The sequence below is a fragment of the Dermacentor variabilis genome, chromosome 1 (genome assembly GCF_050947875.1).
Source record: "Dermacentor variabilis isolate Ectoservices chromosome 1, ASM5094787v1, whole genome shotgun sequence".
NCBI classification, from domain to species: domain Eukaryota; kingdom Metazoa; phylum Arthropoda; class Arachnida; order Ixodida; family Ixodidae; genus Dermacentor; species Dermacentor variabilis.
This window is the reverse complement of record NC_134568.1, coordinates 284,338,060-284,357,411: the sequence shown is the minus strand read 5'-3', so window position 1 is coordinate 284,357,411 and position 19,352 is coordinate 284,338,060. Positions and strand designations below refer to the sequence as shown.

The following is a 19,352-nucleotide window of genomic DNA, read 5'->3' as shown; positions in this document are numbered from 1 at the left end:
GCTAGCGTCATCCCAGCTGTTTGCCATCGCATTATACCGAAACGCAAACGGATATCCAATGTAATACCAGTGGGAATGACGAAATTCATTTGATGAAGTGTGGATGAGAACATGACATGAGACAAGCAGCTTTGCCGCCGGACATCGGTCGAGTCTTGTGAACCACTTTTATACGTGGCGTAGATATTGAACCGATCTGGTCGCCTCCAATTAAATGCAAATATGAGTGATCCTTGGCACAGTGCTCACGACGCTCTTGAACAAGAAAATACTGGCTCTCCCGTAATCAAGAGGAGATGTAAGCATGAAATGGCTACCGGCAAAGCAGTTTGATTGGAGATGATACTAGCCGCATTCTTAAAATGTGGTACAGTGCATGTTCGCAACGGCACACCCCACCGTACCACACCGCACCACACGATACTATGCACTGGTCCATATGGGCGCAACGTCTGTGACAGCAAACAATTGTGTCCATATGGCGTCTTTTGCTGCCTGTCATGCCGCCGCCTTCAACTGCTTTTCTTCATCCAACAGTGCAGCGCAGTCAGCGTCCGTCGCTACTTTTTCTTGTCGCGTCGAAGTGGTCGGCTACAGATGTGCGGCCTTAGGTAGATGGCCGCGGTCCGTGGCAGCGTTGTCACCTTCGCGAACGGCCGAATAATCCTGGCGTTGTCACCACAGTCGAGCAGTCTTATGCCCTGGCGTATAACTCGCTAAGCGATCGGTTTTTCCGGAAAACACTTGCTGCCTCTCCTTTCATTGGGCTGCACTGCTCGGCTTAAACATTCGTGAGGGCGACTTCATTGAAATGAACGTTGTAGAAGCGTATGCGGCCACGACACGACGCAGGCCTGAAAGCTTACCGAGCCGAAATGAACCGCTTCTGAACTGAACCTCGTTGCAAGTCTCGTCTCGGCCAAACAACATGTGGTGCGCCGGACGCTGCCGGCTTGGTCACGCAGAGTGGCGCCATCTCTCGAGGCGGCGCAAAACCCGCGCCGCGGAACTCGCGGACTATTGGCGTTCAAAAGAGCACAGGCAACCCTGCCTCAGCGCCAAATGATGGCAATCAAGTATATGGCGCACCGTATCTGCCTTTTGAACGTCGCTATTGGAAATGACACACATTAAACTTCAGCGTACTAGAAGTTACAGCTTGAGTGATATTGCGAACAAACATTAGGAATAAATCGGAAGCAATATTTTTGTAATTTGTTTGGGCAGTAACTAGCATGTGTGATACGGTCCTGTACAAAAGGTGAGGGCCACAGACTGCACTTGCTAAAGTTTTGACTGGTTGTCCGGATGATCTCGTTTTGTTCTCGCAAAAATGCCCGCTTGTTCTCGTTTCGTTCTCGCTCCGTTTTCGTCTTGAGTGCCCAGATAACGGCTCTGGATTTTGGATCAAGGTCTCTTGATTTTTGGGGGTCGCCGACGACGGGCGCTGAAAGCATTTCATGCTTAATAATTTGATGTGAAGGCACTATACTACTACCATTGGGTAATCAAATTAATGCTTCTGAAATCCAAGACAATAGCGTATAAGCGAAGGCAGAAAAAAAGGAATTGACACATATGCCAGCGTATACTTCCGATTTTCATTACGCGATCGATCACAAGCATCTACTATACGCTCAACATGGTAACGGAAAGTACAAAAGGCATACAACCAGCCAAGGAAGCAAGGTTTTAAGAGCTTGTAGTGCCTGTCCACCCCAGCCTATATAGGCCTATCCGCAAAATTACTATTCGGCACGCCCCCGCCCCCCTCATAAAAAAAAAAGAACATTGATATTCCGATAGTCCAAATGAACTACGTCGTTGCAACTCTATCAGAGAAGCCTACTTTCATTTTCTGTGAGAGGCATCGAGGAAATAACGAGGCTCGTGAAAGGCTTATTACTTCCAACAGCTAACACTCCGTGAGGCGCGGAACGCAGAACAAGCACAGAATACACAAAGATGTTGCACGTTGGCTCGAGTTTCGACTGAAAACGTCCAACAAATACCTCCTGGGAGCTTCAATGTTTTGTCACTGACGACGAGACAAAATAACGGGCGTCTTGAAATTTCAAGTTATCGCTGCATTTCCGGCCGCTCGCATGCCTTCGCCAGAAAAGATGCCTGGACACCCCGTGGGTGCGAACTTTTGCAATACAACGACGCGCTCGTACATATACAGTGGAAGTACTTCAACGTAGGCTACGGGGTTGCGCTTAATTCGATGCGCTACAGCCATGAGTCGTTCCCTGCATTTCAGCTATACATGCACGGAGTCCTAAATACGGCTCGCGGCTAACACTTAAGTGTTTATTACTATTTACTGTGAATATATATTTGTGCGAAATATACACTCTCAGGATAGTAAACACTGTGATCCAAAAATTACAGAAAAAGTAGAAAGTGAGTAATTAAAAAAAGTACAGACAGTAGTCCAAGCTGCGATTTTCATCTTATCGATTTGAATCCTATCTGAAAAGGGCTGTCATTACTATAAGCGCAAATCAAATGACGCACCCCTCAGACAGTTTATTCTTCAAAATCGATAATGTCAAAACCGTTAGAAAAATAATGAAACCCTTTTAACAGTATTATCCCGTTGGTGTAAGTTTAGCACAAATAATCAACAAGTCAATTTTTCATATCAACATCAGATCTCAGGATGTTGCAAACCGTAGACAAAAAACCACTAAGAAGGCTTGACAATGACTAGAATGGTTCAACACAGGCGAGATTATACTACAAACAAAGACTGGTCTATTGTCATGGCATTCATGGACCTTCACATATTCTAAAGGCTAAATATAGGTGCATTAACGCAAGCTCTTGGGCCAGTTGGTGCATGATGAACTTGAAAAATGGGGTACCAGCGAAACACAAAGGACTAAATATAGCTTTTCATGCCACTGTACTTCATATTTATGGAACACTAATTCTTTGAGCTGCTCGATTACAAGTCTAGATTATAATATGACGAGCTATTACAGTGAAATTGCACAGATAGTTGGCTCTGAGGCATGCCGCAGTGTAAGTCTTCGAATTAATTCTGGCCACCTCGGGTTTTCAACGTGTACCCAATATTCGTCGAGCAAGGTTGTTGCATTCGGGCCCCACCGGAATTGAACTCATGGCATCGTGTCCTGGAGCAGAACGCTGTGTCAGTAAGCCACCGCGGCGGGTACGAGCCTACATCAAATTTGAACACCTTTAAAACAAAGCACTTTATCTGCGCTCAGAACACTGGTATTTACACACACGACATCTACCCGCTCAGCCACAACTGGGATGCTCCCTTATGGCTATATATAGCAGCACCTCGCGCTAGCCGCAAGCAGCCAATCAGCCGCCATGCCCTTAGCCTGGAGGCTGCAGCCAACGGCACCCATGGGCCACGAACGCAGCGGACACAAAGAGAACGAACTCGGGGCGCACGTGGACTCAGATCGAAAGCAGGCCTCCAACGGCCGGGCGCTGCACTGGCCCGCGAGGCTGGTATACCCGTAACAGAGCATCCATTGTGCGCAACCAATCGGTAGCGCCCCCATTACTGGCCTCGGCCGCGCTGCGAACATTAGCAGTAATGGGGATTATTATGCAACAGATTACGCCGATGGCGGACAGCGCAAGCCGAGGATGCCGTGCGGGTTCGTCGCGAGTACGCCCATCGTAACGAGTGCGATCACCCGGCCGCACGCATGTACGTAAGAGTTCTCTGCATCATAGCCATGTATATACCCTTCTGCTTTGTATATATGAATTCAGCGCCCTCTTATGGGGCATTCGCGAGACGCCAGCATGCATCACTTGTCAAGCAAAGGCGGCCACTGTATAACTGCACAGTGTGGCTAGTCTTTGTACTAAACGCCTAATCCTGAGAAGTCTGAACGGCAACCGCTAATGCCCGAGTGGGCGTGTGTTATATAGCAAGGAGGCACATACCGCCCTACAAAGACCAAAACAACGCTGAGCCGTAATAGTTAACGGTTCTGTTTATTTAGGCGCTTCATCATTGGCACGAGTGGCGCCCTCGGCTACGCTATCGCCACGATCGACCGACCAGGATGATAAGGATGGAATAGAATCGGGCGAGAAGAACCGCCACATTATATGCCGGCCCTGGTGAGGCGAACCAGGAAAATGTCAACTCGCCTGCGCGCGGCAACGAGCGCACAAAGGCGCAATCGCGACGTGTGTGCGAGCGGCTCGCTGGATATCCTTGGCTTGGCAAGCCTCGGCGGTTCCGTCCCTCGGCGCACTGGGTGCGTTGCTCGGCCACAGCGCAAAGCTTCCCTCCTCGGCCGGCCAAATGGAAAGCTGCGCAGCCTTGAATGCACCGCCAGCCGCGGGAATGCCAACGTACGAAAGGCTGCGGCAGGCAGCAACCCCCCTCGCCCGTTCGTCAAGCAAAACAGACGCGCGCCGCTCCGAATCAAAAACATCGCCGCGCGGCTACCGAGCTCGATAGCATCGCGAAAAGCTGCGGCCGCCGCGGGCCAGCCTGGCGACTGCCCACGAGTGGACAGGAGGCGACCCTGACAGCGAGCCGCTCGACGGATTAGTACTTCAATGCTCTGCGAGACGCAACGGGGCGGCTTGCGCGACGGCGAAAGAGAAACCTGTAAAAAGGGACATCGAAAGACAACCCATGCAAGCCGACACAGCTTCGCCGTGGGTGCCTAAAGCAACCGGAAGTGCTCTCTACTCTTCTCTCGCGGGTCAATTAGTTTCGAATAATTAAATGGGCCTTTCATAACGAAGACAAGTGACGATTTCAATTAGAAAAGCGTATAGGGGAACTGGAAAGGAAATACAGCGCACCTTAAATAAAGAAAAGAAAAAATGAAAGCAAATCACGGCTTTACTTTGAGACAGTGATAGTTTCCTCTCATGTGACCGACCTCGGTGGCTCAGTGCATATGTGGCGTTCCACTGCCGAACGCGTCGCACGAGACTGGCGCGACGTATTCTCGGACGATCGCTTTCGGCGATATCACTTTCAGTGCACGCTTATTGGCTGCTTGAGCAAAACCGAATGCGCTGATTGGCTGGTCGAGCAGTGCGTCAGGCGAAGGCGATAGTATCGCCGAAAGTGATCGTCCGAAAATACGTCCCCTGGAGGTTCGATTCCTGGTCGCGGCCGTATAACGCGAGAACGCGCGTGTAAAATGTCGAGCTTTGCGTTCGCGAACAGCACTAAGTGGCCAAAACAAATCCGGGAACCTCCACTACGGCGGCACTCAGATAGTCCGTGTGAAGCTATAGGTCAACGCGAGGTTGCGTAGCTGGGCCCGCGCTGAACGAGACTTGGGCTCTAGGGCGGTCAGAAGAAAACTAGGTCAACAAGCGGCCGCCTCAAATGGAGCCCATTCAAGTGGCCAGGCCTACTTAAATATAGTGTTTTACAAGTGCTGTATACCGCTTTCCTCTACATTGTCGACCACCTGCCAACTTTGCGCCTGCCAGCTAATCCACGCCACTCATCCTTCTGCAGCAGATTGCGCAACGCACGCAGGTGGCCTTGGCGGTAACTAAATCACTATGCTATCCCCCCCCCCTAAAAAAAAAGCGGAACAATTCGGCTGAACAATGAAATTCGGTTGGTTTCAATACGCGCTCTGTGAAGCATTCACAAATCTTTGCAAGCTGAATGATTATAGACACAAGAGAGAGAGAGAGAGAGAGAGAGAGAGAGAGCATTACTTGATCACCGGCTAGCACGTTCCTGTCAAAGCAAAGCGATGGCGGCAGCATTTGAGCCGCTTTTTGTGCGCTCCATGAAATCGTCGGCCGGTAGAGGCCGGCGATGACACCGAACTGTGTGTCCCTCTAAAGCCCCGAAAAATAGCTCACAGTAGATGCATGACCGCGGAGATATCGCTATTGCTCGCTTAGTCTTATGCTTTACAACGTTCAACATCTTCTACTTTCAACTAATTAATTTTAAACCAGTTAAAAGACTATTAGACAATAACCCCTTCAGTCACAAATTATGATGAACTGTCGATAAATGCGTCCAAGTTACATGCTTTTATTCCGAGGCGCTGCGGACGCCACTGAAGCAAGGACGAGGCGGTGTATCGGGTGATTGATTTGTAGATTTTTTAGTCAGCACACTCATAATTACACAGTAATTATATATCCATTTAGTGCACAGTCATTCAGGTCGCGTTTTTGATAAAAAGTGACTGAGCCGCTCAAACACTAAAAAGAAGTTGGTCATTGGCTGCAAGCATTACGAGAAATAAAAAAAAAAACGAGTCTTTCGTCATCGCTCATGGAAGGCAGCACGACCAACATCCCTTCAAACATGGTACTACCTTCGTCATTCAATGCGTATACGAAGAGCGCTGAACTGAAATAAAGCCACAACGCGAGTGGTTCAATTTACCCGCAGCGCAATATCAGAATTTTTAAATATTATTTCCTTGCTGTCACTGGACATCGTCTGTGTGCTAGAGACAAGCTTTGTGTAATAAAACATTTACATGAATTAGGCGCGTCACGTATACAAGGTGTTTTCTTCCGTTTGATTTGCTTTCTCAGTAATACCCAGTGCGTCCTGTTCTATGGGCGCATTCGCATAGTACTGAGCCGTATATAATAAAATATTGATCGTTCCATATTCACGTAAACTAACGCTCCTATGTTATTATCAGTGCGATATGTACGCGACGCCGTTCACAACCGATTTGACGAGCAGGAGCTGCCGCGGTTCGTGTCCTGAGCGTATGCGTTAAAAAGCGCAAGGCTGCTGAAATTGATACCACCTCCATATATAGCGGCTTCCGTCACAGGATATATTTATTGAAGATACCTTACAGGCCCCTTGACAGTGCATTGAGTAAGGGGTGGTAATAAAAGTGCAAAGTAACTCGTCAGTGTACAAACATACGGCTCGAATTTGCAATTTAGCACAGAAATGGAGAGGAATCGATGACAATGTGGTATGACGGCAAATATAAGGTTGGGCAGGAAAAAGGAAAAAAAAAAGAGAATATTGGCTGGCATTATACATATGGCAAAACTGCACACAAGAACTATAAGGTATACCAATTACAATGACGGCAGTAAAAAGAAAAGAAACTACAACCAAAGGTAGACAGCCAAATATGCGGATTCTATAGGCGCAGGAACAGTTGGCAGTGTTTCAAAGACGCACAACGGTAGGGCATGATAAAAACGCAGGAACTAATCGCGTGTACAGTAAAAACATTTATCAATATAAAAAATGCAGTCGGGCACAAAGTGGGATACTGAAAAAAAAAGAGAGAATAGATAGACTGAGTAGCTTCTGGGCCGCGAAATCGTTTGTGTTCATGCTTACAATAGTGCGAAGCCCACATCTTGGGGCAATTGAAGTGTGTCATGTATTAAACAGAAAGAACCACGAAAAGAGAGGAGCTTAGAGATAAATCTAAAGCCTGTCATTTCGAAGCTGTACACGTCCAGCGCTTGTTCCGTTTTAATTATCCTCAAGATTAATAACTACAGTCGGCTTCGCAACCTTGCTGCCCTCACACAAAGTCACTCGCCGATGAGTTTTTTTTTTTTTTTTTTTCTTAGAAACACGAACGAGGTGTACAAGTAAGCGGATTTTTGCTACACTGGAATCGACTAGCAAATGGTAAAATATTCTTGCCTTGCGTTTCCGATTCATGTACGGCAGGGCCGACTACTGACGCGTCAAGGCATGCGCGCTAAAGCTACAAGTCGAGCGTGAGGCGCTCACGGAGAACGATGTATAGACCTCGCCATAAGGCGTGAGGCCAGAACCACGTGTGGCCGGAACGTAGCCAATACAATAGAAAAGAAATGCGTAAAGCCAAATACAAGGGAAGCGAAAAACTGACGGTAGAACCGCGGCCAACGACAACGGACAGGCACAACGGATAAAGTAGCACTGAGTAGCGTTTTTCCGAGAAAGTTTACGTACAGTGCGAACTTCCGTACGCAAAAAATAAACACTGTCCGCAATCGTTCACGTGATTTCAAGCGAAAAACACGTTTCAGCGCGTCTGGTGCCTATGCTGTCGGCGGCTCAAACAATCGCTATACGGGAGAGGAACGCGCTAGTTCTCGAGAAGCCGCAAGAGGCGCGGTTCACAGAAAGGGCCTCCGGGCAAGGGGCTGCCAGCAGGAAGGAAAGGGCCTCAGATTCCCGTCGGCGTGTTCGTCGTGAATTAGCGCGCAGAGGGCTTCACGCACGGCGCCGCGCGAACTTCACCCGACCTAACCTGGGAATTGGCCGAAACTCCGGCGGACACGCCTTGGGACTCGCATCTGCATTTGGCCCACATACCGCGGCAGCTGCCGTGGTCGCACACTATGCTCTCCCTCCACCGAGGAAGCATCGCACGCATTCTTGGAACGCGGAGTCGGCAGCTGCATTCCGCGACTTCTTCGGAGCGTCCTTAGTCTGGCCCCGCTATATCTGCACGTTTATACGCATCGCCGCGCAAGATACGAACATTAACACGGCGAAACTGAGACGACACGCTGGCCACACTGCAGCTCGCAGGCAGTGAAGCGGTGAAGTCGATTCTGCCAAATCAATCGCGCACTATTGTCACCTTTTTGTGTATGGATTTAAGCAGGGAGGTGTCTGCTACAATTCTGGGGAGAAGGGGGGGGGGGGGTGTATTCGCAGTGAACGAACGGAAAGTAGTGATCGTATGATGCAAAATTGATCAGTGCGTCGACATATACGGAAACAAAGGACAGCTAAGGGATAAAAATTATGCTGATCCCACGCACTGTGGGGATCGATGTAAGCGAAGCTTTCTGTGCTGTTTGCTTTGATTGACGATAATTAGCGGTGATGTTGACGTCGAAAGTTTAATTTCTTCAACGTTTAGTCTAACACGAGAGTGGTAAGTTGATGTTAAACGTTACCTTGCGTGCACCTCTGCTGTTTGTCGGCGTAGTACGAAGAACACACAGGGAGAGGTGTTTGCTTGAGGCGTTGTTGTGCGCCATATTTCAACACCTCTGAGATGGTTGAGCGCAGTCATTGCCTCACATGGCACATCCCACCGTGGCAGACGTATTAAACTTCAATTGGGTTACGGGGCTGTACGTGCCAAAACAACAATCGAATTATTAGGCACGCCGTAGTGGTGGACTCCGGATTAATTTTGACACCGCGATGCGTTTTCTATTTCGCCCCCGTTGAAAAGCGGCTGCCGCGGTCGGGATCAAATTCGCGACCTCTAGCAATGTCATAGCCGTAAAGCTACTGCGGCGGACACAGAAGTGTTGATTTGACGGTCGACCGCTTCCGTAGTGTCGCCTAGACCCTACGGTGCGCTTTAATGCGGCTCTGCTTTTGGACTCCCTGCGTAAGTTGTCCGTTTGACATATTTGCATGGTAATTATTTTTCAGAAATAGCAGGAAGGTACTATACCATACCTTTAACTTATGTTTGTCCAGTTTCCCTGCAACACTGTCGTATAGTAGTAGGGTTTCCATGCGTTCTCACGTCACCTCCCCCCCCCCTCTGTATGGGAACTGCTTCTCTCTACAGCTCTATCTACGTCCCCTCTGGACTCGCACGTTAGTAGAATGGGAATCACTGCAGTTTCTGCAATGCTTTTGAAGGGGGGGGGTCACGGATAATTGCAGCCGTCAAGAGGCTAATGTGGCGACGCCCAGAGCTAGAGGGCATTGTACACGTTCAGCGCGGTGGGGTCCAAACGAGTTTCTCGCTTCGCCATTCCTCTCTGACTCGCTCTGAACCACCCCTCGATGCGGTGTGCCAGACAGCAGCAGCAGTGGGAAAGTCGAAGGAAGAGGCAAAGAAAGCTTCGCGTGATCTGACGAAGTTGACACTATAGATAGGCAGCTGTTGCCGATCAAGACGCAACGCCCGATGGCTGGGTCCATCGTTTGTTTGTATACCAGCTCGCGACACGCCCCTCTCCCTGTCGCGGGGCGAAGAGAACAATGGATGACCGGTGGCACAGTTGCGAGCCGCGGCAGCGGCAGTGGGGCTCCCGAACCACGGGCCAGAATTCCCTCCCAGGACGCACGTCTATATGGGACTGCATTGTCTCGGGCCGTGCGCGTATATATGTGGTAATAAAATTAGGGTCAACGTACAGGCGCGCATGAGGTCCGTCCAGCGGTCTCCATTGTTCGCGCGCGCGCACACGCCCGATTTTCTCGGCGCACGGACAAAGCAATAAGGTCAAGCAAACATGGCCGTCACTCATCTGCCGAGCGCTTCGTCATCGTCGCTCTATCATTACGCCGCCTCCCGCGCGCAGCGAGGGCATCGCGACTCTTCATCTAATATTTGACTACACGTGCGCCTTGGCCCCCAACGCACGACCGCGTGCCCAGATATACTACGAGACTTGGCCACGATGCACGCGCGGAAAAGCGGGCGAAAGCGATGAAGACCGCAAAATGTAGGCCAGCCGGTCGCATTGTTTGGACAGCGCCAAAGCTTCCTTTCCTTGCGCCTGGCGCTAACCGATTCAGAAACCTTGCGAACTTCGCGACCCTTGTCTGACACTTGAAAGGGGTGGGGAGGTGCTCCGACCTATTGGCGGATATCTGTTCCGCGGCTCGCAAAAGCGCACCCGCGACGACGCCACTCGGACCGGCGACGGCCATTGTCTCCTCCTGCGCCATTGTTCCGCTTTCGCGCGCAGCGGCGAACCGAGCAGCGGAAGAAAGCGGACAGGCGGCAGTTCCGCCTGCGCCATCAGCGCCGACAAGGAGAGACAAAAAATCGCCTGGACACGCTCTTGGATTCAGTCATCGGCAGGACGAAAGCGGTCAGCGCGACAAAAGAGGCGGCGCGCAGAGGAGAGCTGCCCACTGGGTCGCCCGCCTCGACTGCCAGTTTACGCCCCATGACGCCGACGGCCGTTCCGTGGGAATGCGCGACAGCAGTCATCGGGGAAACTCCGCAAGATCAGGAAAACACGCCTTCGCGGCCAAATGTTGCGAGTACTATAAACTGAAGGCAAACATGTGAGTAGGCGATAAATTGAGAATAAGCGCACATGCGCGTTAGCCCAATAGCCGCGTCGCGTGGTGAATTGCAGATTACGCCTGACAAAGGTGGTAGCAGTATAGAGCTAGCTGTTAATCAAAGATAATGACCATGATACTTAATTTTGTGAGAACGGCTCTTCGGTCGGCAAGAGTAAAGAGGTTTAAGGATAAAATCTAGTGTCATTGTTGTAACACTGCCGATTTCGTCAGAGACTTTCCACTGGCAAAGTAGAACGCTCTCAAAGCGAAAAGCGCCACTCCCCACTTCCACATAATTGCACAACCGCACTCACACGAGCGACCACACACGCCCAGAGAGGAAAGGTTGTATTAATTTCTTTTTTCCTTTGTTCTTCACGACGAAGTCGCTGCCCCAACGGGGTCGGAATGTAAACGCGCGCGTCTGACATTCAAACGAGAGGGAACGGCGTGGGCTACGTGCTAGGCAGCAACGCCCGTTTGGCACCGTCTGCGAGACATGTCCGTTTTACACGGTTTTACATGTCTTGAGAGGGTGCCGCCCCCCTTCTGGACTCCGAACAGTGAACATAGCCGCGCCGAAATTTTCCCAGCACGTACCATACGGAAACAGATACGTCAGTGAACACTTGTACGAGCGATGCAACTTGGCATTGGGACGACACAAAGGAGAAGTGCGTGGTTACACACGGTCACCACCGCATCAATGCCGCGACAGAGCTCCTGGCCTGAAAGAATCACAGGTGACACTGCATGGCGTATAAAGAGAACATTTCAACGGCTCTGTCAATTGCGTCGACACTGGACTTTAGTCGCAGCCCCATCGTTCTTGGATGCGACCTTCACTTTCATTATGAAAAGTAAGTTGCTCAGATCATTATAAACTGCAAATCGTGCAACATTTTAATCGATTTGCCATGTTTTTACACCATGTGAATCTTAAAATGTGCGCGTTGTTAATGTCACCATTTGACATTAACGGACTGAACAATTCAACATGTCTTATGAACAATACACGGATTCTCCGAAACATGAAGACACTCATTCTGCCGCGTACGTCTGAATTCATGCTGGCAACGGTAACGTACTCTTACGGCGTGCTGGCTTTTTCGAGTTTCAACCGTTTTTGCTCCAACCACGCAGGTCCAAGGAACGGTTTCAATCGAAATGAAAACTTCACCCAGTGTCGGAATGGAGATTGCACACGAAACGACAGGCATATGCGACAGTGGACGCGGGATCCGCGTAGCCGGCATGACCACTGCATAGCTCAGCAACGTCTCGTCGCGACAGACGTCCGAACTCGAAAAAGTTAACGCGTATTCAGAATAACAAACTAAAAACGCACAAATACAAAAGAAATGAAGCATAGAGATCGTACACGGTGGAAAACAAGTTCCACAACCACGACTGCTACTGCAGTGAGATACGCGACCGCACGAGTTTGCTCACTAGAGAATTCACGAAAGCTACGATTACGAATGCGAGGGACGAGCGCCTGCCTCCGCTGACAAATACAGGCGAGCCACGGGCGTCCGGCGACGCGCGTCCGCTTCGATCTCGTCGCAAACGCGCTGGTCCGAGCAGTCAGGGAGAGTTCTGTCGCTTTGACAGCTGACAAGCACTGAACACGCGTGCGCCCAAGGCACTCGACGTGCTGCGCCGCCGTGAACCCCGAGCGGCCAGCCGGAGAGAGTGGGCACGACAGGCGCGTGGCGTGACTGTGGCGTGACGTCGTCGTGTATACGGAGACGGGCGCTCTCTGCATGGGAAGCAGAGGATGGCGATGCAGCGTGGCATTGAGAAACGTACACCAAATCCGCCGGGGTGTATATGCTGCTCCTGCGCTGCGGATATGGGCACAACCCGCGCCCGTCAGCTTGCTTATACCGGAATGATCATGTGCAACCGTGCGCGAAACGAGCGCTCAAAAACGCGCAGGAATGAAGAGAACGCACGCGTTCGAACGTGTTGCGTACGATCGCCGCAGCGGGTGCAGCACACTAGTTTTATGTCGATGTGGATCGATAAAGTGCGCCGCATCAATTCTGATTAGTATTCCTGTACGGACACACACACACACACACACACACACACACACACACACACACACACACACACACACACACACACACACACACACACACACACACACACACACACACATATATATAATCTGTCCAGTATATGTGGCGACTACAATAGGAACCTGAAAACCACCACAACCATGCTTACTCGACTAGCTTGATATTATGGAACCTCAATGCAACAAGGTCACTCATGAGCTTTTTCTGTATACTACATGAAGCGGGCTGGGATGTCAGCGTATAGGACGATATATAGCGCGGCGACGCATAAGGAAAACCAGGGTGCATGCATAGCCGCTGTTGCATGCGCCAACGTTAATTCTGAATAAGCACGGCGGACCGTTGTGGCCACATAAGCTCCTATGGTAGAGTGTATAAGCGCGACTGGACGAGGACGTAGAAAGAAACAGATACATAGACACAGAAGCGCTGTGTGTGTGTGTATCTGTTTCTTTCTACGTCCTCGTCCAGTCGCGCTTATACACCCTACCATGGATTCTAACCAACTAGCCCGCCAACGTGTTTTAAATAAGCTCCTAATTGGGAGGATGTTGGCACGAGTATAACCGGGGGGCGTTGGTATAGGCGCTTTCAATTTTCTCACACTCGGCTGTGCAATGACGACACAAATACAATGGCAACACAGACACTTTGGCTAACCTCCTTCATTTCTCAAGAAAGAAAAAAAAAACTCAACAACGAAAGAACGGACAGCACCATCGACAGCGCAGGCTCTGCTGCGTAGGTGGACCGAGCGGCGGCGCGCCCAGATGCCAGAGGGAGCCCCGTACATACACTGGCTGCGGAAGTGCCGTCTCTCCTGGAAGCACCACATTGATTCGTGGGCGGAAGCACTGGGCGGTTGCGATTCAGACGCCATGTCATTAGCAGGCCAGCAGTCGTCACTGGCATGTACGCCACCCGCCCGCACGTCGACTTCCGGGCGCCTGGTGCCGCATTCACTGAGCAGCTGCTGCCCCTTCTGCAGGAGACACTGTACAAGGCGACGCGAGGCCCGCTTGTCACGACGCCCATCGCGTTCTCGGCAGTGTAGGCGCTGGGACCCACGCATAACCTGTCGCATTTCGGCATCTGCACGCGGACTAGGAAATCGCCAAACTGCCGTGCTAAAAATTATAGATCTCCGCCTGAAACCGTATAGCTTCCTATCCCGACACTCTCTGACGTACGGCTCCGCAAAAGCTTAAAAGCCGCAAGTGACTTGTTTGTAGTGGGAGTTGAACAGACGAGCATCTGGCAACTTACAAAGTCGCAAGCGTGCTGACGGACCAATAGAGAAAGAGACTACTCACAATGGAAGTTTGGGAGGCTGACGCACAAGCTTAACGACAAGAGTGACGTGTTTAGCGGTGCACACACACACACAAGAAACACGTACGACCACGCTACAGCCGTATATGCGCTCAACAGTTACTCACATTGCGTTGTATGACCAAGTTTCCTGAAAGCCGAAAGCGCTGCGCACCCGCCGCGGTGACGTATACTGGCTACGGCGCTAAGCCCGAGGACGCGGGATCAAATCCCGGCCGTGGCGGCCGCATTTCAATGGAAATGGACATGCAGAAACAGCCCTGTACCGTGCATTGGGTGCACGTTAAAAAAAAAATAACAAGTGGTGAAATTTTTGCGGAGTCTCCTACTACGGCGTGCCTCGCCATTATATTGTGGTTTTGGCGCTAAAACCCAAGAATTTAATCTTAAAGCGCCGCTCACAGGCGGCGCTATCCCAAAATCTCGTTGCACATGACGTAAAAGAACGCGCTCACGCCTGCCGATCAACGGGCGGGAATTCAAAGGCGATGCCTGCCGCTGGCGCACCGCTGCCGCGAAGGCACTACTAGCAAGGTGCTCCGCGGGACCATCGCAAAAAAACTAACCCAGCCGGGCATGAGTGGACGACGGCAGCGCGATCGTTCCGCCCAGCGTGTTGGGCGTTCTTTGCGAGGCACGCGCTTTGCGCGCGAGAGCCGAGGCCGAAGTGGTCGGACCAGCCGGACGTCCCCCGCACAATGGTTGCGCGGGCACGATAAATGATTCTGGCGGCGGGCGCCGAAAGCACGCGCGCCAATGAGCGGAGCTCCGCCCAGGCGGGCGCCCAGAAAGCCGCTGAACAGTGTCGCCATCGCTGTCGTGTATGACCGCGGCGGCTACCATCAATTGCTTCGGGAAACACAAAAGGCTCGAGAATGCTGAAAAACCAAGAAATGAGCGATATACCCGAAGGCCCGCGCCAGTCACGCCTGTTCAAAATGTTTTTTTTTTTTTTTTCAAGGACGTTCCTGCGCCGTGATCGAGAGCTAGCTCTGTGATCGTAGCGCGGTCGAAAAGTGCCTTCTCCTTGGGTCAGGAAAAACGAGACCGCGAGCGCGGTGTTTGGAAATCTGAGTTTACGAATGACAATAAATCAACGGGTCGCGAAGCCAAATACAAACGGAAAGTTGGCGAAGGTGGCCAGAAGAAACAATAGGAAAACAGACTGTTGACGCGCAGGTGGCGTATAAGCATAAGATAAGGATTCAAAACATAAATACTATAGTGTGAATATAAATATGGCTAAAGAGTCGCTCCGGCAAATTCACCAAAAATACAATCCCAAGCGCATAAAATACACACACGTCAATCGCCGGCATTGCGTTAGGAGTATACGTAACGTTATTACAAAGATGTAGAGACTGCCTGAAGTTCCCCAGCCAGACATTGCCGGAATGCAAATTTAGTAACGCGTGATCGGTAAGTTAACCTCGACTCGATCAACGCAGGCGTCTTCGAACTTTCGCCGCCTATACCAATATGCGCTGGCGCAATTCGAAGAATCGAAATGAAGCTGCGATCTCTCGTTCACGAAGCGCAAATTCTAGCAGAGTATATTGTTCGCGTATAGTCATGCAGATACTGGACATCGCAGCGTAGCTCGATCACTGTGTGAATGCTGTCCGTGGTAAAACGGCAAAGCGTGCGCCGCTGGCAGCCAGGACGCATGTGGCACGCGTACCGGTCAAGAGAAAAGCGGCTCTGTACGCCAATGGCGTGACGCACGATGCCACTATACTCTCCACAGCCCGGTCGCGCGACGGCGAGGAGCGACAACAGGCGCTCGCGTACGTGCCTCCGCCAGAGCAGTGCGACCTCGACGGTGTCAAGACCAGTTTCCACTTCTGCGTATACACTGCGCGAAAGTCGCTATCCTGAATCAAGCCGCATTTTTAAGCTTGGCGCTGCGCCCGGCCCTCGGGGGCGAGAGAGACGACGAGGAAACGATCGAGAGCAGCAGCTATCGCGGACACCTCATCGGGGCCTGAGCATTAGTCAAGAGCAGCGCGCGAAAGGGAGCACACTCAATTAGAAAGACCAGTTACGGCGCTGAGGTGGCCGTACACACAAACGCCGCGCGCGGCGTAAGTGCGCCGCACGAGGAGTGAGGTTGGGCAGGTCACCAGGGAGCGGCCCACTCGCTCCAGCTGCGTGCACGCGCGCTGGAGGAAACGCTGATGCGACGCGGCGAACAGGACTGGGACGGCATGCGTGTGCGCCGAACGAACGCTCCCGATTCTCTGCGCATTCTGTTCCGGGACAGCCCAGCGACTCCGGAGGCGCCGGAAGTCGGTAAGCCGCGCGCGCCCAGCGTATACGTGCACTCCGGAAACTTGAGAACGATGCTTACGCACAATCTCGCACGTGCCACGCGGATCCACAGGCCGTTCAATAAAGGACGGGAAAGATGCCTGCGAGCGCTCGAGGCCGCGAACGACAATCGACCTGTAGTCATGGGAATTCCCTACGCCTAAATACGTAATTCAGAACAGGCTATACAGCGGCCAAGCAGCTCAGGGAAACGCTCTCCATACCTTGACCTAACCTAACGACTTTACTGGAAATGGTCTCCACGACTGCAGCGTCACCAAATGACGTCACCTGCAGCGTCACCGCCCGTCATTATTTGTTGTTCTCTTTACTAACTGACATCACTTTGTCATACCTGTATATATATATATATATATATATATATATATATATATATATATATATATATATATATGAGCAATGACGCTCTGATCGCATTAGTGTCGACATTTAAACTGCGCTCACACTACTACTATGGATTTGTGGACGTTCGAAGATATTTAAGGTAATGGTCTTATAAAGGCTACAAGTAAAACCACCTGCAGTCACAGTGCATAAGCTAGTGGTATTATACGCTACCATGTACTGTAGGTTTTAATAAATGGCACAAGGCAATCACTGAATGGAAGAACACACCCTTGGGAAAAATACCCTACCCTTCTTGTATTCGATGCGCAATTTCTACGAAACAAATAAGCGAAGAAAGAAACTAATGTCTTAACGCAATGTGACACCTAGAGGGGAAGAATTTCCGCAAGAAAGCAAGGAAAGCCTGTTAGAACTCACAATGCGTATCTGCAGACAAGGCTGCGCATACAGGGTGCTGCGAATACGGAGTAAGATACCGCAGCGGCTGCAGGGGGATACCTTGGTAATATGAGCGGCGATGTCTATGCGGCCCTTTGAATAGATTGAATCGAAATTGTGGCGAGAGGCGACACCGCGGCCTCGACGGACCCAAGCGCCAACCTCTAATCACGGTGGGGCCCTTCGAAAGGTGATGCTGCCCGAGCGCCAGAGGCCGCCGCCGTAGGCTGCCCACGCTCATTTCTCGTGCGTGTCGCAAACAAAAGCGGGGTACAACTCCTCGATCACTGACCGCCAAGGCCCGCAGGTGTGCACAACGCGGCTCTCGAGTATCGGCGCCCGTCGTTATATTAAAGCTCACGCATACCGCAGTGTCTGCCCAGCCGACTTCTGCGCAAGACACCGCCAAGCAAGCTTTCAATTCTGACAGCCAAGCAAAGGAGGCGTGCTTTGTCTCTATGACAGATGTTCCTTAATGATAACTTGATCCAAAAGAACAGCAGTTTGCGTGACAGAACGCGGACCGAGTTATTACAAACCATTTCACCTTGATTTTTTTTTTTTGCATGTATACTTTTACTGCTTGTATCACTTTTCCTTTTTTTGGCATCGAGAGCTCCACTGCGCGGAGCCCCACACAAACCTCAAAAGCGAGAAGCGAAATTACAAAATAAATTTGGTACAATGTTACACATAACTGCATTATGCCTAATGGACACAAATCTTCGAACGCACGAACTTGGTGCCCACTGCCTGTAATCCTGAAGTAAGAATCTGAGAGCTTCCGTCGTCGTACTGCAAACCCGCCTCCAGCTGCTATTAACGCTTCCGGTTTCCATCAGACCTAATCACGACGTGCATTCTCAAGCAATCTGCTTTCTGCATGCAAAAGTACAATCATCTTAAGTCCCTGCTTAAGACCCGGCAGTCTGACCAAATAATGAAGGAAGTGCGATGCACGTATTCGGCAAGCAGAAAGCCCGCAGCTATTGACGGATAGCAGAATAATATGCAGGATGTTTCAGCGAACACTTTCAAAAATTCTTAGACGTTGCCTGTGGCAGATAGTACAACTCGAGTTCATGAGCTGGTCAACAGAAACCAACAAAAGCAGACACCCCTATGCTGTCCCTGGTGTCTCTATTTCTTGGCTTCTTATGATATGACTAATCAAAATCGGACCCTCGGTTTGCTTTCGTCTCGTTCATTACACACACACACACACACACACACACACACACACACACACACACACACACACACACACACACACACACACACACACACACACACACACACACACACACACACACACACACACACACACACACACACACACACACACACACACACATACATACATACATACATACATACATACATACATACATACATACATACATACATACATACATACATACATACATACATACATACAAGAAAGGGTGCTTCATTCCTCTGTTGCGCAACTTTCGAGGACACAAGATAACAATTCTGAAACGAAAATTTCGCCAGCCACCGAACTTCTTCGGGTTGCGTGAACGTGCCAGCTCTGAGAACGCGGTCGCAACGGCGCAGAATCTGGCGTTTCGCCTGCGATGCTGAGATGCCATTCGTCTCCTCCGTCCTTGATACTCCAGCAGTATATGTCAGAAGAGAGCAGGTCGCCGCTTTGTAAGAGTCCGCGTGGGCCAAATGAGAGAAATCGTTGACTTGGGATATTATTTAGATATCCTTAGCTTCACTAAGGGCTTGTAAACAAGCGTGTCGCTTAATTACTTGGCATTGAGTATAAACATGCAGTACATCCATATTAAAAGTGGGACTGT

At 50.5% G+C, this 19,352-nt stretch overlaps 2 protein-coding genes across 4 annotated transcripts in view; one reads left to right on the top strand and one right to left on the bottom strand.

The window, feature by feature from the left end:
- The window catches only part of Rab3GAP1 (RAB3 GTPase activating protein subunit 1), a 302,634-nt gene that overhangs the window by 56,745 nt on the left and 226,537 nt on the right, over positions 1 to 19,352 (bottom strand). The gene's annotated exons all lie outside the window — the stretch shown is intronic.
- Positions 1 to 19,352, top strand: part of LOC142566293 (uncharacterized) — a 59,607-nt gene that overhangs the window by 2,566 nt on the left and 37,689 nt on the right. The window contains exon 1 of one of the 2 annotated variants that reach the window (XM_075677201.1): positions 16,585 to 16,698. The exons of the other annotated variant lie outside the window; for it this stretch is intronic. The gene's annotated coding sequence lies outside the window, so the exon portion shown is untranslated. Of the gene's footprint in view, positions 1 to 16,584; positions 16,699 to 19,352 lie in introns of those variants that run through there. 2 annotated transcript variants of the gene reach the window in all.